A 22636-nucleotide genomic window follows, 5' to 3' on the forward strand; every position below is an offset into this window, starting at 1 on the left:
CTTTAAAAGTTAGTGAAAACACAGAATCGCAAAACTCTTGAGGTTGGAAAAGACTTCTGTAGATCATATGATCTAAATCCTCTGCTGGGCCACCTAGAACCCATTGCCCAGGGATATAGATGGCTTTTGACTGTCTCCAAGGATGGAGAGGCTCCACAACCTCTAGGTGACTGGTAACCTGTTCCTGCTCAGTCACCCTCACAGTTAAAAAAAAAAAAAAAAAAAACACCTTTTCTGATTTTTATGTGGAACTTCCTGTGTTTCTGTTTCTGCACATTGCCTCTTACCTTTTCACTGGGCACATCTAGAAAGAGCCTGTCTCTGTTCCCTTTGCATCCTTCCTTCAGGTGTTTGTACATTAATAAGGCTCCCCTGAGCCTTGAACATTGATTAAGCCTACACATTTATATATTCCTCCCAAGGGTGTACAGTCACAGCTCTCTTGGCCTCCTAGAAAGATAGAAGACATGCTCTAGTCCCTTCATTATCTTTATGACTCTATAATGGACTCTCTCCAGTAGCACATCCTCCTACAGGGTAACCCAAATTTGATGTTCACCAGGAACCTATGTCCTTTTCTGTAGAGCTGCTTTCCAGCTCTGTTGCCCCCTGCATGTACTGATGCATGGGGTTCTTCCTCTCCAGGTCCCTTGTTGAACAGTCCTTTAATGAAGTTCCTGTCAGCTCATTTCTTTTGCCTGTTGCGGTCCTTCTGGATGATAGCATAACCCTCTGATCTATCAGCCACTCATCCAAGTTTTGGATCATCATCAAACTTCCTGAGGAAACACTCTAACCCATTGGCCAGACCATTAATAAAGACATTGAACAGGACTGGATTCAATATTGAGCCACAGGGTACACTGCTGCTTACTGGCTAACTAGATTTCTTGCCACAAGTCAGCACCCTGTGGGCCCAGCCATTCAGACAGTTTTCAGCCCATCTCACTGTTTCCTCATCTAGCTCATACTTCATCAACTACTTTGTGAAGATTTTATGGCAGACAGTGTTGAAAGCCTTAGAAGAATGACAAAGGATTACCTGATAGGAAAGATTCTGAATTCATTTCTCAGTTTTGCTACACATCTTTAAGTAATGGACATCTTAATTTCTGCATCCCTATATTTTATTAAATAGAGGCAGTGATGCTTTCTTTCTGCTGAGACCATATTTTTAGTAACAAATTCTTGGTTTTGAAACTCCCATTTATTATTTACTATGGTAACATGAGTTACCATAGACTTGTATTAATATTATGCGTTTATAGACATTAATACCAAAACTAACCACATTAAATATTTCATTTTTTTTAAATATATTTTTTGTGTTACTTTTATTTGTTTCTTCATAATTTCTAGTGGTATCTTCCAGTGATTCGGATACTTGTGTTGGGCTACATAGTAAAATGTCGGTCACCTAAAAGAAACAGGGAAAAACATAGAATTTGTCTATTTAGTTGAAGAGAGTTTTTGAGAGTTGAAGAGACATTATTTTCTATGTTATTAATTTGTTGCATGGTTAGTCTGGGAGATGGAAAAAGAATAGGTAGGGAGTATTCATAATGCATGTTCTCAACACAATATCTTTTAACACACATTTAATTATCCAAGCCATTAACAAAAAACATTATCCACTCTCTTTCTATTTATTAAGAAAGAAATTTTCTTGACACATCTCTTACAGAGAATGATACATGCAGAATTAAATCCCTAATCCATTAAACTCATAAACAACATGAAACCATTTTTAACCAGAGAGTTCTAGTGTAGAGGTTTAATCTCGATATATTTTCTGTTAATTTGCGTGTAAGAGTAATGGGTTAAATAAAGCTAAAGCAAAACAGATACCTCACCAGATTCTGTACTATATAGCCACAAGCACAAATTCTGAACAGCTAAATAATGTGCTGTGAAATAAATATTCCATTATGTGTCAGTGGGGGACTGAAAGAAGAACTGATAGGGGAAGAAGTTTTTAAATTTGAAGGTAAGGAATATTTTTGCTCTGACCCTAAAGTTAGTAAAAAGATTATTATTTTGAGGGAGTTGAGGGAGATTCACTATTAAAAAAAAAAAAAAAAAAAAAAAAAGTGGAGTTTTGTTGTTGTTGTTGTTGTTGTGTATTATCTTTATTTTGTGACCTGGATAATGATCTATCTTTCCATGCTCTCTTTACAATAGAAATCCAGAAATTTGAGACTGCTTTGGGACAATGAGACTGTATAAAATCAGGTACTATAAAATGTATTAAAAAGTAAATACATAAAGTACTTATGTACTTAAGTCACTTATGTACTTAGAGTAGTTATGTACTTAAGTCATCACACATATAAAACTATTTTAATTGTATTTTTAATGTCAAAAAATAATCTTCATAGTATATTAGCAGAATTACTTGGGATATTTTCTTTCACAGAATGGCTGCTGATACTACACAGGTTAAGTGACAGATGTATTCCCCCAAGACAGGTTCCATGGAAGAGAAAAAGAAAAGAAAAGAAAAGAAAAGAAAAGAAAAGAAAAGAAAAGAAAAGAAAAGAAAAGAAAAGAAAAGAAAAGAAAAGAAAAGAAAAGAAAAGAAAAGAAAAGAAAAGAAAAGAAAAGAAAAGAAAAGAAAAGAAAAGAAAAGAAAGAAAAGAAAAGAAAAGAAAAGAAAAGAAAAGAAAAGAAAAGAAAAGAAAAGAAAAGAAAAGAAAAGAAAAGAAAAGAAAAGAAAAAAGAAAAAAAGAAAAAGTACAGTCTGAAGTTTTAGATTCAGTGGGAATTGATTTAAAGAGTCTATTTTTCAAGTTTTTATTGTATCTCTGAGATAATTGGTCATCTTGCGCTGTTGTGATGAATTCTGTATTTGGCTCTCTAGTAAGAAACATGCAGGCAATTGTTTTCATATATCAGAAGTAACCCAGAGGGGCTGATTCATTTTGGCAAGGATGATCTGCTGGGGATTGCAACAGAAATTCAATCTACCAGGAAGAAATAAGAGACATAGTATATATTCTAGGCCACATGTCACAACATTTATCACTTTGAATAAAACAAAAGAAAAGTTTTAATGTAAGTGTTACATATCCTCAGTCAGTATTATAAACTCTGAAAGTGGTGTTCTTCCTCCATGTTACTTATTCCATCTCCCATGCTAATACACCACATTAATTTCCAAAATGTTCCAAATGTTGTATGCTTAATATTCAGTTTTTAGAACGCAAAGTTGAAGGTCATGATTTCAACTGATTGATTTTTATTTTACTTTTTCATTCCATTCTGGCCTGACGATTTTTAAAATAAAGGATAGCTGATTTTACGGGTATCCTCTAAGTGGCACTACTTGTAACTTATGATTCAGAGGCCTTGTGATTTTCAATCAACCTGTTAATTGGTCTGCCCATACGCTTTATAACGAATTGCATATGTATGACTATGAAATAGTCATATAGAATATAGAATAGTCATATAGAATATATGTTTTAATTTTGTATGCAGTGTTGTGGAAATGAAACTAAATAATTAACATAATAGGTATATATTTGTTATTTTTATTATTTTGGTGCTTTTGAGAGTATTAATGTAATTCCTGGGGTTCTGTTATTAAAATACAACTCTGAATAATTGTTAAAACAGAATTTATATTAATTTGTTGTACTAATAATGTACCTTTACTTTGAAATAATTGTGGCCAGGCATTGACCAGAAATGGCAGGACATAGCTGAGTAAAATATTTTTCTGCTAAACTAGTATGAAGGGAAAAATACATATTTCACTGTCAGAGGAATTCAAATATCAAACTGTATCTTAGTCAAGAACATTTTTGAGAGCTACACTTGACAGAGGAAACCAGAAAAGATTAATTCTTTAGTGTGCTTTCACATTTCTTCCTTTCACAATTCTTCCTTTTGCTTCACTGGTGGTAATGTTTTCGGTAATACAATTAAGTTAGTAACAGTGATTCCAGAGCACAGCAACTCTCTAAATTTTAATGGTGAATGTATGTAGAACATAAATGCAAAGGTGAGGAACATATCTCATTAACTGCTAGAAAGAGTGGAAGACATGATGATTGGTAGAAGTTAAAAAAAAAAAAAAAAAAAAAAAAAAAAAAAAAAAAGCCAGTATTCAGGCATTCAGGAGTCAGGGAAACAAAGCATATGTTGGTAACATAATGCAGAAACACATTCCAATGGAAGTAAAGTATGCTTTCTTTCTTCAGAAAAGGGAGAAAGAGATCACATCTGCTCTAAATAGATGTGAATATTTAAGAGAGGTTTGGAACCCTTTCAGTTTTCCCTGTTTTAATGGCATACCTAAATGGAAATCAAAGCTTCTCCTTATTATTTGATCCTGTGTGAAAATAACACAGGGACAGTAAAACAAGACCATCTGCCTTTTAAATGTAATCTCATTAAAACTTCTGAAGTTGTAGGTCAGTCCAGTATTTCAGGTCATGTGCATCATAAGTGAGAAGAATAATTTGAAGGCCAGTAACATTGTTGTGATAGCAAATAAGTGAAATGGCTGAGCTTCCTTGCAATTTGCCAAATACACAGATGTGGAAGGGCATTTTCGAAAACAGATCCAATTTTTTCTTTCACAAAGCATTTATTATTATTATCATCATCATCATCACCATCATCTTATTATTATTATTATTAACCTAAAAAGCCTAGAGGAGAGATGAAGATGAGATTCTGGGAATCTCATCAGTGTATATAGATACATGAAGGAAGGGTACAAAGAAAGAGCCAGGCTCTCTTCAGTGGCGCCCAGTGACTGAGCAAGAGGCAAATGACGACATGAAACACAGCAGATATTGGGAAACTTTTTTTTTTTTTTCCTTTTGTCTCTCTTTTATGCTCTCTGGTAGGATACCTGACCTCCCAGGTTGCCCACAGATATTATGGAATTTCCATTCTTGGAGATATTCAAAAGCTGTCTGGACATGGTCCTGAGCAACTGGCTCTAGGTCATCCTTTTGAGGAGGGCATTTGGGAGATGATCTCCAGAGGTCCCTTGCAAACTAAACCATTCTATGATTCTGTTATTCTGTGAATAGTATGATGTAATGAGGTACTCTAAAGCAGTATAAACTTCACATCAATAAACTATTGAAGGTAGTGTTAATTTTGTGAGATAACTGCAAAACTACAAGTATTTGTTTGGTTTTGTCTGTTTTTATTGCCTTTTTTACAAATGTATTATTTTGTTTAAACAGACATTTCAAGAATAAAATGCACAATATAAAAATCTATGTTTGTAAGATATCTTTTGAAATGTACAAAATAGGCCAAGTTATTGCTACAGCAAGGGGACAGATAATGTCTTTATAAAAATAATACAAACTTTTTTTTTGGATATGTCAAGATTTGACTTTACAGTTATGATGTGATAAACTTTCCCAAACTGTAAAAAGTTTCCTTTTCCCAATTGCATTGCCTTTCATATCTTATCTAGTACATTTTAAAAGCTAATTTTTTTTTTTTCAGGCCTCCTACTTAGCATCACTTGTTTTATTTGTTTTTTCTTTTGAACAACATAAATTATTAAAAATTATTTTATTACCCATCTAAAGATATGTACACATTGGAAATTATATGTTTACCAATTAAAGGTGAAAAGTTCTTCACTCATATGGATGCCACTTGACTTCAAGTATTACTTCGCAATATTCAGAAGTCAGAGTTAAGCATGACTACCAGACTAGTCAGAAAAAAAAAAAATCACTAAACAAATATACATGATGAAACCTACTATTCTGTAATATTTCAAGTGACTAACCCACACTTTTCTGATTTAAATAAATTGATGAGTGGTATAAAGATTTTTATTACTAGGGCTCTGAATTCAACACATTTTAAAAACTCTAAATTACATTTATTTTAAATATGTAACATGAAATACAAAGTTATTAAAGGTTCTCTCACTTTCTTTGAAATATCATTCTCATAAATTGAGATAATGTAATATTACTTCATGTAGAAGAACAAATATGTATTAAAGACCTAAAACTGCACAAAACACTAAATCTTCCTTTAATTACATTAAAAAAAAAAAAAAATCAATGAAACTATCTCTTCCCACTATACAATTCAGTAATAGCAATTTATACAAATCTATAATGTAGTAGCTTGATTACAGAAGTTTTTAAACTTTTATTTCCTCTTTAATTATTTTATTTGTAGATCTTATTTGAATACATGACTGAATTCAAGCTGATATTTGTGAAGGTGTACGAATATGTGATTTTTTTTTGCCTCTTTTTCATTGAATAATATTAATATCTTACTTTTGCTGGTTTCTGAATTATTTTTTCCCTTTTAAAAAAAAAAAAACAACAACAAAAAACAAACAAACAAACAAAAAAACACAATTGCTTCATTTAAAGTGTTGCACTTGTGTTAAAATATTAAATGCTGGCTGCATTGAAACCTTAAATAATGCCCTCCTTTCATGTGGAGAGAAAGTATGAAAGAAAGAGTGCTCTAAACTGTAAACTAATGGAGTGTGAAGTTTTCATTACCTGAATCTTTTTGAGTGGTGACAGCCTAAACATCATCAGAAATCCCTATTTTTGTATTATTGTACAACTTCAGGTAGACAAACTGTTTACAGCACATTCTAAAAGATGGCTTAAGAATGTACTTTCATTTATGCAAGTCTCAACTACATGCCAATGGAAAACGAGATTGCTTCACTATGATTGACACAAGCATTATTATTTACCTAAATACAGAAAACTAAAGGTAAGAAACAATAAATACTCTTTCATTTAAAAGCAATAGAGTTAAGCATGTCCTTTGAAAGTTAGAATAAATTCTAGAATAAATTTTAGAGATAGATGCATTGTAACTGAAATATAAGTAATACTTTAACACTCTCGTTCCGTATTTGAAAACATTATTTTGTCTTCATTAATCAAATATTTGGCTTTATTCTCCTAGCAAAATTAGTCCAGCTATCACAAAAAAAAAAAAAAAAAAAAAAAAAAGAACATTTTTTTGTTTGTTTTATAGCCATGAGCTCAGATTATTTCAGAAGAAGCAACAGATAATGGGGCTTCATCAATTGGTTTAACCTAACAATTTCCATGTGATCCAATTGAATTAAGAAGCTGCAATATAACATCTTTTAGAAAGATTAGAGTTTTTCTTCCCAACACTGCTTAACTTATTAGTTATCAATAGAGAATTAGTAAATGTCATGCTTATTTATAATCTAGATTGACTGAACACATTTCAAATTCACATCAAAACTTAAACATCTAAGACTACAGATTGGACCTAAGAGTCAAGCAAAGTGTTCTGCTCACTCCCCTGTGTAGTGACATGAAGGCTGCTGCACTGTAAGCACTGGGGTTCTAACTCTACAAGCCAAGGGTCCCTTACAAGAAACAATTAGTATTAAGATGGTAGAAAAATAGCAGATTTAAAATGAACATGCAGGTATTGGTGGTGTTCTTGTTAAGTAGAGCTTGGTGACACAATATACATTGACAAGAGCTCTCTTGAAATGGAGCAGAATGTCAAGCGGAGCTCTACAACTGTTTGTTGTAAAACTATTGCTGTTAAATAGTTTAATAAATTAACTGTATAATGTAAAGGAAATTCAGTTTCCAGATAGCTCAAAACTTTGGAGAACAATAAACATACTCTAAGACAAACAAAAATTACCTCAAGATATTGCAGAATAGGTCCAGAAAGACAGAAAACCACTAGAGATGCACTTACACACAAATTATGTAAGTACTTAGTGCAAAAATAATCAACAGAACAGATACAGGTTGGGCAATCACTTACATTCTTTGCAAAGTGATTTTTGAAGACAATGTAGAGGTGTATGAACAGGAACAAAACCATGAAATCCCATAAAGCCATAAACTCTGGCTGTGACTGGAAATAACAATCACTAGAGTGTTAAGACCAGTTTTGGGAACTGCCTTCTAAAAGCATGTGAGCTAAATAAATAAAGGTTAGATAAAAGTAACAAGCATTAATAAAGCTTTCATCTACAGGTCCTGTGATGCAAAACTACCCTGTCTATCTCTCTATGCAGAAGACTGAGAGAAAATAAAATAGTTTTCCAACACATCATAGGGCAATCTAATCTAGTGGGCAGAGGGATTGAAACTAGATGATATTTGAGGTCCCTTCCAACCCAAGCCATTCTATGATTCTATGATAGGTCAAGGAGAAAAGGAAAACTAGCTTTCTTTATGAGTGGTATTAGTAAAATGAACACAAACATGCTTCATTTAAAATGAAAAAAGATTCAGAAAATGAAAATGAAAATAATAATAATATATATTTTTTAAAGTACCAAGAACAAGGATGCTGAAGCATTCCAACAGTCAGTCTAAGAACAGATTAGATAAAAATGATATTTTAATGACAGATGTTACAGATAATCCTGGCTTTAGGTAGTAAGCTTGTTACATTAGCTCCTAAAGCATCTCTGAGAGCTTCTGCTTCTGTGTGTAACTGCTAGAGGGTGGTATAGAAGGTGGTACAGAAGTAGTATAGAAGACTAAATCTTGTAATCTTATAATGTTAAAGTATTTGTGAAACCAGTCTAACCTTAAAAGAACAAGCATTAAATAAAATCTAAAGAAATAAAAAGGCACAGTTAATAGCTAGCTCTTCCTAAGTATCTTGGAAAAAAGACAATAGCCAATATAATTCAGTTGAACAGCACCAGAAATTACCACCTCTGGCTTTAAGAAAACATAGCAGCCACAATTCATTAAACCCAACTAGCTGCTGGTCAGTGTAGAAGTTTTGTGGGTTCTACAGAGTTCATTTCACAGATTTTTTGTTTTGTAGTTTGTTTGTTTGTTTTAAATTACAATTCATTCTCTAATCAAGTTGAAATGTTTGCAACTTCAAATATTGCAAGCATTGCATTTGGAGGCCTGATTTTTATGTCACATTATTAAACTTTATTGTTTTATATGTAAGATGATATTTCAAAACTAAGAAGCTCAGTGACTTCAAAAGAAAATTATTTCAAGCTAGAAAAGCATATTGAAAACATCATGTATAAATTAATACCAAAGATTTCAATAACCTAACATTGTTTTTTCTCTTATAGCTTTCTCTGCTGACACATTGCTTACAATGCTAGAACATTATATTTATTAAAATGAATTACATAAGTAGCTTTCAGTTTTATCAACTATTGAAAAATTATGCAGATTTCAATGATTCATTGCTTTGTCTTAAAAATATATTTTTGTCCTTTTTGAAACTAAGTATAAAGTAAATAAGTATTTCAGAAGTTACAATCATTTAGAAACTTAGGAAGAACTTCAGTAATATTAAATAGGCAATATAAGCACAACACATTTTTAAGATCTGACAGATTACAAAATGAGATTTGGTAATAACTTACTAAATAAGTATTACTATTAAACATTAATTTCTATTTAAGTAATAATAATAATGAGAATTCTTGTAACTCCGATCCTACAGGTACTTTGAAATCACAAAATGCTAATGACCTTTATTTTTAATAAGTCAGAGTAACATTCAGCTGTGGAGCTGTTAATGTCTCCACTTTACACGTTTTGTTGTCAACAAAATATCTTGATAAAAATAAATAGAAATGATCATGTAGGCAATTGAAGGACTGTGAAGCAACAGCTAATTATGAAACAAATTACATAATGTTGTTTTTAACTTGGCAGTGCTAAGTTAAAGATTGGATTAGGTGATCATGTACGTTTTTTCCAATCTACATGATTCTATGATTTTAGACTTTGCAGTAAACATTCAAATCAACAAAGCATTGGTATAATCCTTGTGTAATACCGAACGATCTAGTAATTTATTATTATTATTATTTTAATCTGGAGAACTAATGAATCTACAATTTGGTATTCTGAACCAGTAATGTGTTTCCATGGCAGCTGAAGAAATATACTCATTACTAGAAGAACTGAAACAGCTAAGTTAATGTAAAATTATTTTTGTATAAACAATCCTAACATGAACAATAGAACAATTAAACTATTTAAAATGTAAATTGTACTTAGAACTTTCTAATGGCTGGAGTTTTCATGAAAGTTAAAGGTCATTTAAGTTTTAAATCAAACTATGTTTTTTTGGTAATTAATTAGCAAAAAATATCTCTGTGGTTAAAAATATTAAAAATATGATGGCTGTTGCAAAAAGAGCAATTCTTTCCTATTCCGTTTGCCTTCTTCTTCCTTCAGTCCTCCCACATGGAGATACCCCCCACCTCATTAGTGGGAAACCTCTGAGGTATGATTCAGATAAGTAACTATGTAGAAAATTATTCACTTACTAAGTGAAATTAATTCATGAAGCGGTCAAATGAGAACAATGTGGTGCAATAGAGCTAGAAGTCAAATGCAGCTCAGAATACAAGAAAAAAGGAAGGGAAAAGGACTGGTAACTTTGTGCTGACAGCAGTGAGTTGTTAGATTAACTCAGTTATGTGACCCCTCTGCAACCAAGAATATTTATTTCCATATATTTATGTCATTTTTTCATATATATATATACATACAATTATGTATGTGTGTATATATATATATACACACATATTATATTATATACACATATATATACACATATTATATACACACATATATATACATACATATATGTATATGTATATGTATGTATATATATGTACATACATATGTATGTATATGTATATATATATACAGATTAATGAAATTTTTCAATTGAAATATACTAAAATCAGGAGAAAAAAATATTTTATAGCTATTATATAGCAATTTATAGCAACTGCTGGTACTGGTCAAGAGAAAGTAAAAAGCTAAGAAACAAATTAAAAAGAAAAACATGAGAATTAAAAAAAAAAAAAGTATTTTAGCTCTTTAAAGGGTCATCTTCTTTGCTATGAGAAAACAAATTATTTTATTCTTACATATTGTCAAACCTCTCAGAAACAAAATTATTTTATTCTTATATTTTGAAACCTCTCATGCATCAACAGGAAAGTTCCCAGCTCTTCAGCAGGCAAGGATTACCTTATAATTATCTGAAAGTTACCTCTTTCCTAATAAAATCTATTGAACCTTCATTTTTCCTCTTTGTACTACTCCACAACGAACTAGGAAATAGACAGTCCCACACAATTATAGTTTGCTTTTCAGTACCTGAGAGTACACAGCCAACAATAACATTCATAGAATGTTTAATAATAATAATAATAATAAATGATAGAGGTATTCAGACAGAACAAAGAAGCAAAATTTGAAGAACTTGTCAAGATGCAAATTGAAGAAAAATTATTTATTGATCAGATTAGAAAGCTGAAAAAAATGCTATTAGTCAATGATGTTGGCAGTTATTTTACCACATTCAGAATTTGGTAAACATTGTTATGTAGGCCATAGTCCTCCTAATATATCAGAAACTATTCAGTTACAAATTGCCCATTACATTTCACTCTTTCTTTGTAATTTCTATCACATTATGTCATCTATTAACTTAATTGTACAGACACTGCAAATTTTCATTCATATATAGTTAATAAGCCAATAATCTAAGCCAATATTTAATGGCTTAGAAGATCATGTTATTTCCTCATAGTCCCAGAAATTAACAGTCCTACTCATTTTTCCATCTTTTAAAGGGGAAAAAAAATGTAACATGCTTTCTATCCTAATTTATCAAGAATGTTTGATCATAGTGTGAATTTTTTGTTGCTCTTAACTTTGAGAACTTCAGAACATTACAATGTTATTACAGTTTGTATGCATGCCCTTCTGGCACCAGTGTTTTGCCCTGCCAATCCTCAGAAACTGACACCTTCACATTCTGTCATTTATGTTAAGCCATTGTTCATTTCTTCATTGTTTCAAAGGCCAAGAACTGAGCTTTCAGGAGGCAGACATGCAACATGTCTGTAGTGCATAATACACCAGATATGACCAGATACCAAATCTTTTTAGTTGATATCTGATATTCAGAGTGACATAATTCTGTGATTCTGTATCCCTGGAAGTCTTCAAAAGACGTTTAGATGTAGAGCTTAGGGATATGGTTTAGTGGAGGGCTGTTAGCGTTAGGTTGGAGGTTGGACTCGATGACCTTGAGGTCTCTTCCAACCTAGGAAATTCTGTGATTCTGTGATTCTGTGATAATATTTTTACTATTCCGTACTTTGATGATGCACAGAAAGCAATTTAAGCAACACTCTTAAACTTAAGAACAACACTCCTCTATGTGTAAAGAATTGCTCACAATTCTCTTTAACTGCTTGGTCCTCCAACTTATTTTTAAATGCATCTGAACTGTTAGTATATGAAACAACTGAACATCCTGAAGAAACTTTATTACCAAATTTGCCATTTATAAATTTGCCATTTATATATCAGACATAAATATGTATCCCAAACAATTCCATGCTCTTATACAAGATATATTGTAGAGACAAATGTCCATTTCCTTGACTTTGATCCTACTTATTTCACTTCCTGCTGAAGACTAACCTCTTCAAGCAACCCAACCAAGAAGTTTGGGGTTATTCTCCCCTCCCCCCAAACCATTTAAGTGTGTATTTGTAGTTATGCAATTTTCAGCATTCTTTACCACAAAGGCAGAAATTTTTGATTCTGAAGTTGAGACTACACACTTTAGAGACAATAAGTCACCATCAAAAGAAAAGGTGACATGGCAAGGAACAACTTGACATAATTTTGATATTAATTTATCTCGCTGCATTGATGTACTCATTAGGAACAAGAATAGGTTCTCTTATAGACGGAATGATAGCATGGACTACATTTAGCATGTAGCACACTGCTTCAAACTGACTTTTTTCAGATAGTTAACACAGATTATCTGAACAGTTGTGGTGGTCTCACACTGACACATAGCTATGTTCCTATATAGGTCTGTACCATGGGATCCATCCCTCATGATTGGATTGCTCCAGCAGTTTCCCCACAGGTGACAGCTCCCACCAGGCCTCCTACTCCTGTGTGGTTTGTTCTCCATGGACTGCAGCTCCAGCCCGGGGCCTGCTTTTGCGGGAGCTCTCCTTGGGCCACAGCCTCTTCCAGACCACAGCCTCCTCCATATCCACCTGCTCCACTGGGGGCTCCTCCATGGTCTTCAGCATGGAGAATCTGCTCCATGTGGGACCCATAGGCTTCTTCAGGGGGACAGCCTGCTCCACCTTTTCACAGGCTGCAGGGGAACTTCTGCTCCAGCACCTGGGACATCTCCTGCCCTCCTTCTGCAACTGACCTTGGTGCCTTTCTCTCTACATTTTCTCACCCCTCTCTCTCCTAGATGCTGTGGCACAGCACATTTTTTTTTCTTTTTCTTTTTTTTTTTTCTTTCCATCACTCATTGGCTTGTTTCTTGGCCAGTGGTGGGTCCCTTTTGGAGCCACCTGGAACTGGCTCTTATCTGACATGGAGCAGATTCTGGGCTCTTCTCACAAAGACCACAGCTACAGCACTCCCCTCCTCCATCTCCTGTCTGCTCACTTCACTATCAAAACCTTGCCAAGTTAGCCCAATATGACAGTATACTTGCTTTCCTACATTTCAATCAATTCATAGTCAACATGCTCTCCATCTTACTTCTTGTGCTCTAGTGAGACTGAATTAATGTATTTCCAAAGAGTATTAGGGTGATAAGAATATGCATGACAAGTTCCAGAAATAGCCCTTGGCTCTTCTAAGATCCATCTATAAAATGAGTAAAACAGAATTAATTTACATAAATGACTCATTTTATCTGTTATAGTTGTTTTTAATTTTAAAACTTGATAGTTTCAAATAAGACAGTATATGGAAAGGTCAAGAGAATTCTGTTAAATTTTTTCATTCTAACAATTTTGGCTAATTCTGAACTAGTTTGGACAATTCCCTGTATTATGAGAATTTCACTACACATACCAACAACTGGAGATGTTCTTATATTATATTTGGTTGATATGGTTGGTAAATGTTGACTTTCAAAAATGTAACCAATACAATTTATCTTTAGTCTCAAGAACAGAAGATTATTTTCCTTTGTTGAGAAATGTTTTTGTTTCTTTTTGTGTTTTTTTTTTTTTTTTTCCTTTTCTTTTTTTTTTTCTTTCAGAAAGTATGAAAGAATATTTTTATTCTGTGCTTGGTCCTGTTAATACAAAAATGTCAATCAAAGCAAAACAAAAAACAACAAGAAAACACAAATAAATATGATGTAAACTGTAACTATGCAAAGACTTACACTTTATTTCTTAAAGGTTGAAAAAAAAATCCCTAAATTCCCTAAAAGAATCCCCTCTAAACAGTAAGAAAAGCACTCGAGTACTCAAGAGTAGACTCAAGTCTACTCTTAGTAGGTCAGGCATAAAGTAGCTACAGTAGCCAAAGTATCATCATTTTCAGTATAGATGTAGAAGTCATTTATTCTACTTTATGTAGGTTTGTACAAAATACGTCTTCATATATAGTTTTTACTTCAATCACTATTAGTAGATCTTTGTATATTTTTCTTCTGTGTAGATGTTTTCTGCTCTTAGAGAGTATTTAATAACTTTCTACAATGAAAATATCTGTAAGAAGTACACATACTCACTCTGAAAGATTAAGATTATAAAATACTTATTCTTTCATTTCTTTTACACTTGAGAATATTTCTGTTACTGTCTGCATTTACTTCAGGTTTTACATGTTAATTATCTTTTCAATCCAACCACCCAAGATATGACATTCTAGTGTGCAAGACTATAGTGCTATAGCCTGAAGAGTTCTTGCTCAGGACTCAAGCATGACTTAAAACTCCAGGAATCAAAGGAAAAAAAATATTCCTGAAGATATAGATTCATTTAGATGTTCCTTTAAACTTTGGGGAAATCAGTTTAAAACAGAGTGACATTCAGGCTATCAAAACATCAACTGAAAAGAGAGTGAACGGAATATCCAATGACTTTTTTTCAATAAAAAAAAGTCATGAAGAAAGCTACTGTTGACAGGTAACCGTTTCGCAAACTAATACTGTTCTTTGCAAGCTGAGTGTTATATATATTTTTTTCTCTTCATTGTCTACACTTTCCTACCACTAAATTACTGAGCTTAATTTCTCAAATTCAAACCACTGCCTTCCATGCCAGCTTTCAAAGAAGACTGTTTTGTACAAACTGTTTACAATATTTTACAAAAAGGGCAGTTTTTGTTCTTGTCAATTACAAATATATAATTATAAATGGGAAATTACCTTTTTGACAATATTTTCCTTTCTCACATACTTTTAAGAACATAACTCTTCACCTTCCAGCCTCTAGACTAATGACCATTAGCCTAAGAAAATTGTGCCTCCCTACTAATTTTTAAGTATATGTATGCAAAAGTTCACATTTAACTATGTTTCTGATGTTATGAAGTATATACAAAGCTACTTTTAGGTCTTTACAGATGAACAATAGTGTGCAAAGATAGAAGAAATTGGGATCCCTTCCCTAAACAAGTCCTGTAATGCAATTCCATAATATGAGACCTTAGCCAGCAGTCGACCAAATCCAGAGATGATCTGCAAAGCACAGAGAAATAAGTGCCTGCACAGATTTCTGGTTTGTTATAATGCTCATTATGTATTAGGCAAACCACAAAATATCTAAAAATCACTGAATTAGCATTATAAGAATTTTAAGATTTGAGATATGAGATTTGATTCTATCCTCAGAGTCATTCAGATTTTCCATTTGTTCTTATGCAGATTAGAACTAGCAGTTCCACCATTTTTCATTATTAATAATTTCATTATAATATTGTGGGATTTTTTGACTCAACTGAAATTTTAGATGTAATAAAATGGAATTTTATTCACATAGGATCTTTTAGGTTGGGGGATTGCATCTGAATCCAAATTGGATTCAATAGCTGTAACACATTTGCTCCAAGCTTTACACCTAAAGCAGATGGAAGCGATATTGCATCAGGAGATGAACCTTTTCAAATTACAATAGTTTATGATGTTCATCTGCATTTTAATCAAGCATTTAAATAAAGGATTTATTCCTAAAATACATCAAGAAACACTATTTTCAACTCCTGTAATTCATCAGGGAGTTTATAACCAATCAAGTAAAATATGTTGTACATTTTCTCTTTGTGTATTTTTCTCTCTGCAATATTACGTGGATATAGGTATTAGTGATTTTACTAGCAACTATTCGATAAGCCCATTGAAATAGAGACCAGAAAGTGATTTCATATGCCAAATCCACTTTGTTAAAGATTTAGCTCCCAAGCTCAAAAACAACAAGAAGATAAATTTATAGTTAGATCAGATACACCATAAAATACCATTTTTATTTGAAATACAGTGCAATACAATACAAGCAGAAAATTAAAACAGATAATATGTAGTCAGAGACTAGGAAAACTGTATGATTTGAACAGAAAGACTTATATTGTCATTTTTTCTTCTTGTGACCCGAGAAGGCATGAATTGAAATTAGCTTTTGTCGTGCGCAAAGACTGAATGGTGAAATTCAAATCACCACCTGAAAAATACATTCCTGTCCAATAAGACCATTATTTCCAAAATATTTCATTTTTTTAACATTTTTTTCCCCAGGAAAATTGTTTTATCTATTGAGTTATAATTATTAGTTTTTATTCATAGAGTAACAATAAGTAAAGTATAAGAGAAATTCATTGTCCTAGAAAAAAAAAAATGCACATAGCAGATTGCTAACAGCAACTTATTTAAGACAACTATTGTTGAAAGTAAATTCAACTAAAAATTTTAACAATTCATTTTTAAGCTATGTTATCTGAAAAATGAGATGTTACTCTTGGAGTGCAAAAGTTTGGAAAAGGAACATGGAATAGAAACATTTCTATTACCTCATTAAAAGAAAAAAAAAAAAAAAGGAAAAAATCACCTATATTGTCACAATATAATAGTGGTGGCAAAACTAATGATAATATCTATTACTATTAACACTAAATAAATGCTTGTTTTCTACCTAGACAAACAACAATAACAACAACATACAAAAACACAGCATCATAAAATTAGGTCTTTTTTTCCAAATCCTTAATTGTTTGGTGAAGCAGTGGTGATACATCTGTTTTATCTGGACACTTTTCTCCACTATCACTTTATTGACACTAACATTAATGCACAATTAGTACTTTTTTAAATTCCAGGTTTTAGTCTTTCATTGTGATAAGTTTTAGTGTGCTTATGATATTCAGATAGTAGCAATTTTTTATTTTTATTTTTTAAACCTTTGATTGCTCAGAATGGATGCATCCTATCTCTAAAGTCATTATTCAACAGATTTGCATGCTTTCAAGAAATTGGCAAGGTTTCTCATGTGAATCTATTTTATAAATGTGATGGAAGGGCCACGATATGTCAGAAAATAAAAACACTTTTATAACTTCAAGTATCTACAAGAGAGATTACTTTTCACAAAATTTTCAACAATTGATTTTACTAATGTTGTGATTGAAATTGGATTTTTCTGTGTCAATAAGGAAAATAATTGGCAGGAGATATTTAATCAAATACGAAATGAGAATAATACTAGAAGAGAGGTTAACAGAAAGATAAAGAGAACAAAATAGATTTCTGATATTCCTGTGTGTTAGTAGAAAAATATTTTCAAGTAAAATTTAATTATTAATGGCATAGAAAAGTCAATCTAAAGAATAGTAGCAGATGGAGCATGTTCATAATGTTGATACAGCATTTAGGGAAAATAGTTTTGCTTCAAAACATTATGATAAAATCCTTTGCAAATAACAGCTGACATAGGTTTAGAAACAGTATTTTAAAAACACTTAATATTTTATGTGTCACTCAACATTTTTCACATAATCATAGAAGCAGTTTCTATCAAGGGGATTTGGGAATTCTGTATAATGATGAGGAATGTTTTTAAAGTGTTTTTAAACACAAGTATACAGACCCACAACAGAAAAAAGTATTCTTAAAATAATTAATACTGCATACTCAATACAATACATACATACAATAACAAGACTTCTTAAAATAACTAATACTAAGGTAACCAGCTTCACCTAAATTAAATTACGCTAAACCCTGACATAATTGCTTTCTCAGCCTTACACTCATTTAACTCTTTCCATTTCATTTGATTATTTGTATTAAGCTTGCCCAATCTTTGTTTTCTGCTTAAAAAATATAAATAAATACATCACAGGAGGGATATATCCACCTTATGAAGCAATTTTCTTAGAGTTGGGGGCACCCCAATATTCATTGGCATCTAATACATTTGAAAACTTGGATTCTTCTTTTACTGATCCAAAGACATAAACAGAAAAAAAAAAAAAAAAAAAGGTTTTGGAAAAAATAAAAAATCACAGCTTAGAAATTACCACAAACAAGTTAAACTACTGCATATGTTTTAAAATAGATTTAAAATATACTCTCCCCTTGCAGGTTTTAGATGTTTTAATGCATAATAATAATGTCACCTGCTAAACACAGAGGTTTTCATTTTCTAAAACTGATTAATGCTTAAAATTTCACTTACCTGTTAACTTTGCCAAATCTAACAGTCATCTGAAGAGGTGGTTACTGTATCAAGGCCACGTAATGAGGTTCAAGATACAGCTGTTCCTCTAGAAATAAACAGCAGACAAAAATGAAATACATGTAAATCTTTCAGAATAATTTATTTTCTCTCACTTTCTATACAGTGGCTCACCAAACAAGGTCATTTTATTGTGTATAAAATAACAAAAAACAGATCAGTTTAGCATGCTGTTCTCTAGTGTTAACACAGGTTGATACAAACACTGTGAATTATTGGGAATAAAAATTTGCGGAGAGTAAACAAACATTCTAGAATTGTTTGATTGTTTCAGTGGAGCAGTGCCATTTCCATATATCTAGAAAGTTTAAAACTGTAAAAGTGTAAGAAAAACTTGAAGTATACTTTGTCCAAAGTAGAATTGTGCAGATCCATCACTGCATAATATTTTTCTTCTCATTTACATGTTGAAGAGTGTTAGTAGTCTAGGCCACAAATACTTTTAAGCAGCATACCACAAGGGTCAGTAGTGGGGCCAGTACTATTCAATATCTTCAATACTGAATCATGCATAGAACCACAGAATCATAGAATGGTTGCAAGGGTTGCAAGGGACCTTAAAGATGATTTAGTTCCAAACCCCCTGCCATGGGCAGGGACACCTTCCACTAGACCAGGTTGCTCCCTTAAACACTTCCAGGGATCTATATCTACATCTACATCCTCTCTGGGCAACGTGTTCCAGTGCCTCACCACTCTGAGTAAAGAATTTCTTCCTAAAATCTAATTTAAGTCTTCCCTCTTTCATTTTAAAGCCATTAACCTTTGTCTTAAGTCTACAGTCCGTGACAAAGAGTCCCTGCCCAGCTTTCATGTAGGTCCCCTTTAAGTACTTGAAGGCTGATAAGGTCTCTCTGGAGATTCCTCTTCTCTAGACTAAATAACCTCATCTCTCTCAGCCTTTCTTTGTAGGACAAGTGTTCCAGCCCTTTGACCTTTTCTGTTGCATTCCTCTGGACAGTGCTTCAGTTGCCTTCCTCTGGACAGGTCCATGTGTTTCTTATTCTGCAGGCCCTGAATCTGAGTGTAGTACTCCAGATGGGGTCTCAGGAGTGGAGTAGAGGGAGAGAATCACCTCTCTCAATCTGCTAGCTACACTTATTTTGCAGCACAGGATATGGTTGGTTTCCCAGGTTACAAGCACACATTGCTGGCTCATGTTGATCTTTTAATCCAACAATATCCCCCAGCCCTTTTCTGCAGGGCTGCTATCAATCCACTCATTGCCCAGTCTGTAAACATGTTTGGGATTGTCCTGACCCAGGTTTAGAAACTTGCACTTGGCCTTGTTGAGCTGCTTCATTGTGTTGAACTGCTTCATTCATGGTTGCACTGGCCCACCTCTTGAGTCTGTCAAGAGCCTTCTGGACGGTATCCTTTCCCTCCAGTATGGCAATTCCACCACTCAACTTGGTGTTGTTGGCAAACTTGCTGATGGTACACTCAATCCCATTGTCCACATCACTGACAAAGATGTTAAATAGTGGTGGAACCAATAGCGACACCTGAAGAACACCAGTTGTCACTGGTCTCCACCTGGACCTTAAGTCATTGGCCACAACTCTTTCAGTATGACCATCCAGCCCATTCCTTATCCAGTGATATTAAATCTAAGTCTCTTCAATTTGGAGGCAAGGACATTATGCAGAACAGTGTCAATTACTTTGCACATGAATAATGAAGCTGACATCCATTCTTTCAGGTAAGAAAAAATATGATGTAGTTAGAAGTCAAAGACATCACAAAAATGTACAAATTCTGTTAAGTTTAAAGAAAACAAACAAAACAAGATAAACAAACAAACAAACAAACAAACAAGCTTTCTAGGGACCAAAGCATTCCACTGAATTTCAATTAATATTAGTGGATACTTGTCAATCTCAAGTCTTCTGTAAAAGATTTTAAATACAAAATGGTACTATTGTTAAAACCGGTAGAGCAGTATTATTATCCATGCAAATAGACTATATCTTGGCAAATAACTCTTTTCTTCTTGTTGTTTTTGTTTGCTTGTTTCCAAAAATAGAAATAAAATTACAATTTTATTGGCAGGGGGGAGAATACTGTTTTATTGTGAAGAAGGACTCAGATGTTCAAAGAATTATCAAAAGGTGTGGAATAAGCTGCTTTTCATTGTTTCTTATATATTAGTAGTTGCCTTTCCACTAAAAAATGGGTTTCTGAAGCTAAACACATCATGTGAACCATATAGATATATACCATAAAGAACCATCACAATCTTCCTTATAGTAGATCTTTGCTACCCTACAGAGTCTGAAAACTATATTGATTGAAATGAAACGAGGGATGAAAAATGAGGGCATAATACATTAAAGTTCAACTTTCCAGGAGATGACATGCCATTCAGGCAGAAAAGTACTTATTCTGTATTGGCTTAAATCAAGCAAAAATTGTAGCTGATTTTTTTTTTTTTTTTTTAGCTTAAACTGTGACCTCTGGTGATAGGATACATATAATTTTCATTTTCCTTTTTGCAACTCTTTATGCTGAAATACATTAATTTTCAATAGAAAATTATATTTCCATATTTATATCAAAAATATTTGTTTAAAATTTTCAAAGGAAATACACAATCAAATTGCACTTACATAGAAATAGTTTTATGAGCCAAAAACTTACCAGTAAAATAAAAACCAATTTGGGTAATGATATAACAAAACTTACTCAATGGTCTAGTACTATAGTCTATCCTATTCTCTGCAAAAGAGTTCACTAGATTTTTGTTCATCATAGCAGAAGAGACATCATTAGGAAAAATATCTCAAAGCTTATATAAGAATATGAAGAGATAATCTATAAATCTGGAGTGTTTGAAGTAGTTTGAATTAGGATTTCTCACAGATTCAGGATCTAAACAGAAATTCATGAGATGAGAAAAAATTTCAGATTAGAAATTGAGCTCTTCCTGGTTCTTGTCACTTGTTGTGGCTAATGACTTATCCACTGCACATAACAGACAGAAGCATTCCCAGAAATCTCACTGTACAGAATTATGTACATCTATGTTGCCTTATCTATAAAGGAAACATTTCCCCCTTAAGCAATAGGTTTTATTTCATATAAAGATTTATAAGTGCAATAAAACAATAATTCTGCCCTGAATTAATACAACTAATTAATACAACTGAAAAAGTTGTATTAAAATCAGAACTTGCCATAACAGGGCAAGTTCTCTCTGTATGTACATGTATGTATGTATGCCTGTATAATCTACAACAGGACAATTTACATATACTGTCTATGTGTCCATTTCAATTCTCAAACTCTAGGAGAAATAAATCTATATTCTTTGGAGTAGAATCTCCCACTAAAAGAATTTAAACATTTTCTTTTTGATACACTTAAGAAAAAAAATGCATTGGAAATTCACATTATATAGAATATTAATTATATATACTAAAGGCCAAAAAAATGCTCACAATAATATCTTGAAGAAAGTCAGAAATACAGAAATTATAACAGACAAACTAAACAACACTGCAAATCACCCTAGTGCTTCAATTTGTCTTTGTAGTTGAATATTGTAAGGCAAATGAGTATTCTGATAAGTTCAAAGACTGTCAAAGAAAAGTCTGTGAAAACATTGGATCAACACTGTGTACTGGCTAGAATTATTTTTAGGAATATTAGGTCAGAAAACCACACATGCAATGCTACAGGCTTGTGGCAAAGTGGTTGGAAAGTTGTGCAGAGGAAAAGCTATCTGGGGGTATTGGTCGATGCACACCTGAACATCAGCTGGCAGTGTGTCCAGGTGGCGAAGAAGGCCAATGACATCCTGGCTTGTATCAAGAATAGTGTAGCCAGTAGGACCATGGAGGTGATCATCCCCCTGTACTCTACTCTGGTGAGGCCACACCTGAATACTCACTTTTGGTCCCCTCAGTACAAGAAGGACATTGAGGCCGTGGAGTATATCCAGAGAATGACTATGAGGCTGGTGAAGGGTCTGGAACATAGATATCTTAGGAGGAACAGCTGAGGGATCTGGAGTTGTTTAGTCTGGAGAAGAGGAGGCTCAGGGGAGACCTTTTTGCACCCTACAGCTACCTG

At 32.9% G+C, this 22636-nt stretch overlaps 1 protein-coding gene across 5 annotated transcripts in view; it reads right to left on the reverse strand.

Annotated features, from left to right (window-relative positions):
* MGAT4C (MGAT4 family member C) overlaps nucleotides 1-22636 on the reverse strand; it is a 391395-nt gene that overhangs the window by 281203 nt on the left and 87556 nt on the right. For all 5 annotated transcript variants that reach the window (XM_084507476.1, XM_084507474.1, XM_084507475.1 and 2 more), the window contains exon 2: nucleotides 18503-18590. The gene's annotated coding sequence lies outside the window, so the exon portion shown is untranslated. The remainder of the gene's footprint in view (nucleotides 1-18502; nucleotides 18591-22636) is intronic.

Source organism: Aythya ferina, assembly GCF_964211825.1.
Source record: "Aythya ferina genome assembly, chromosome: 1".
In the NCBI taxonomy this organism is placed as follows: domain Eukaryota; kingdom Metazoa; phylum Chordata; class Aves; order Anseriformes; family Anatidae; genus Aythya; species Aythya ferina.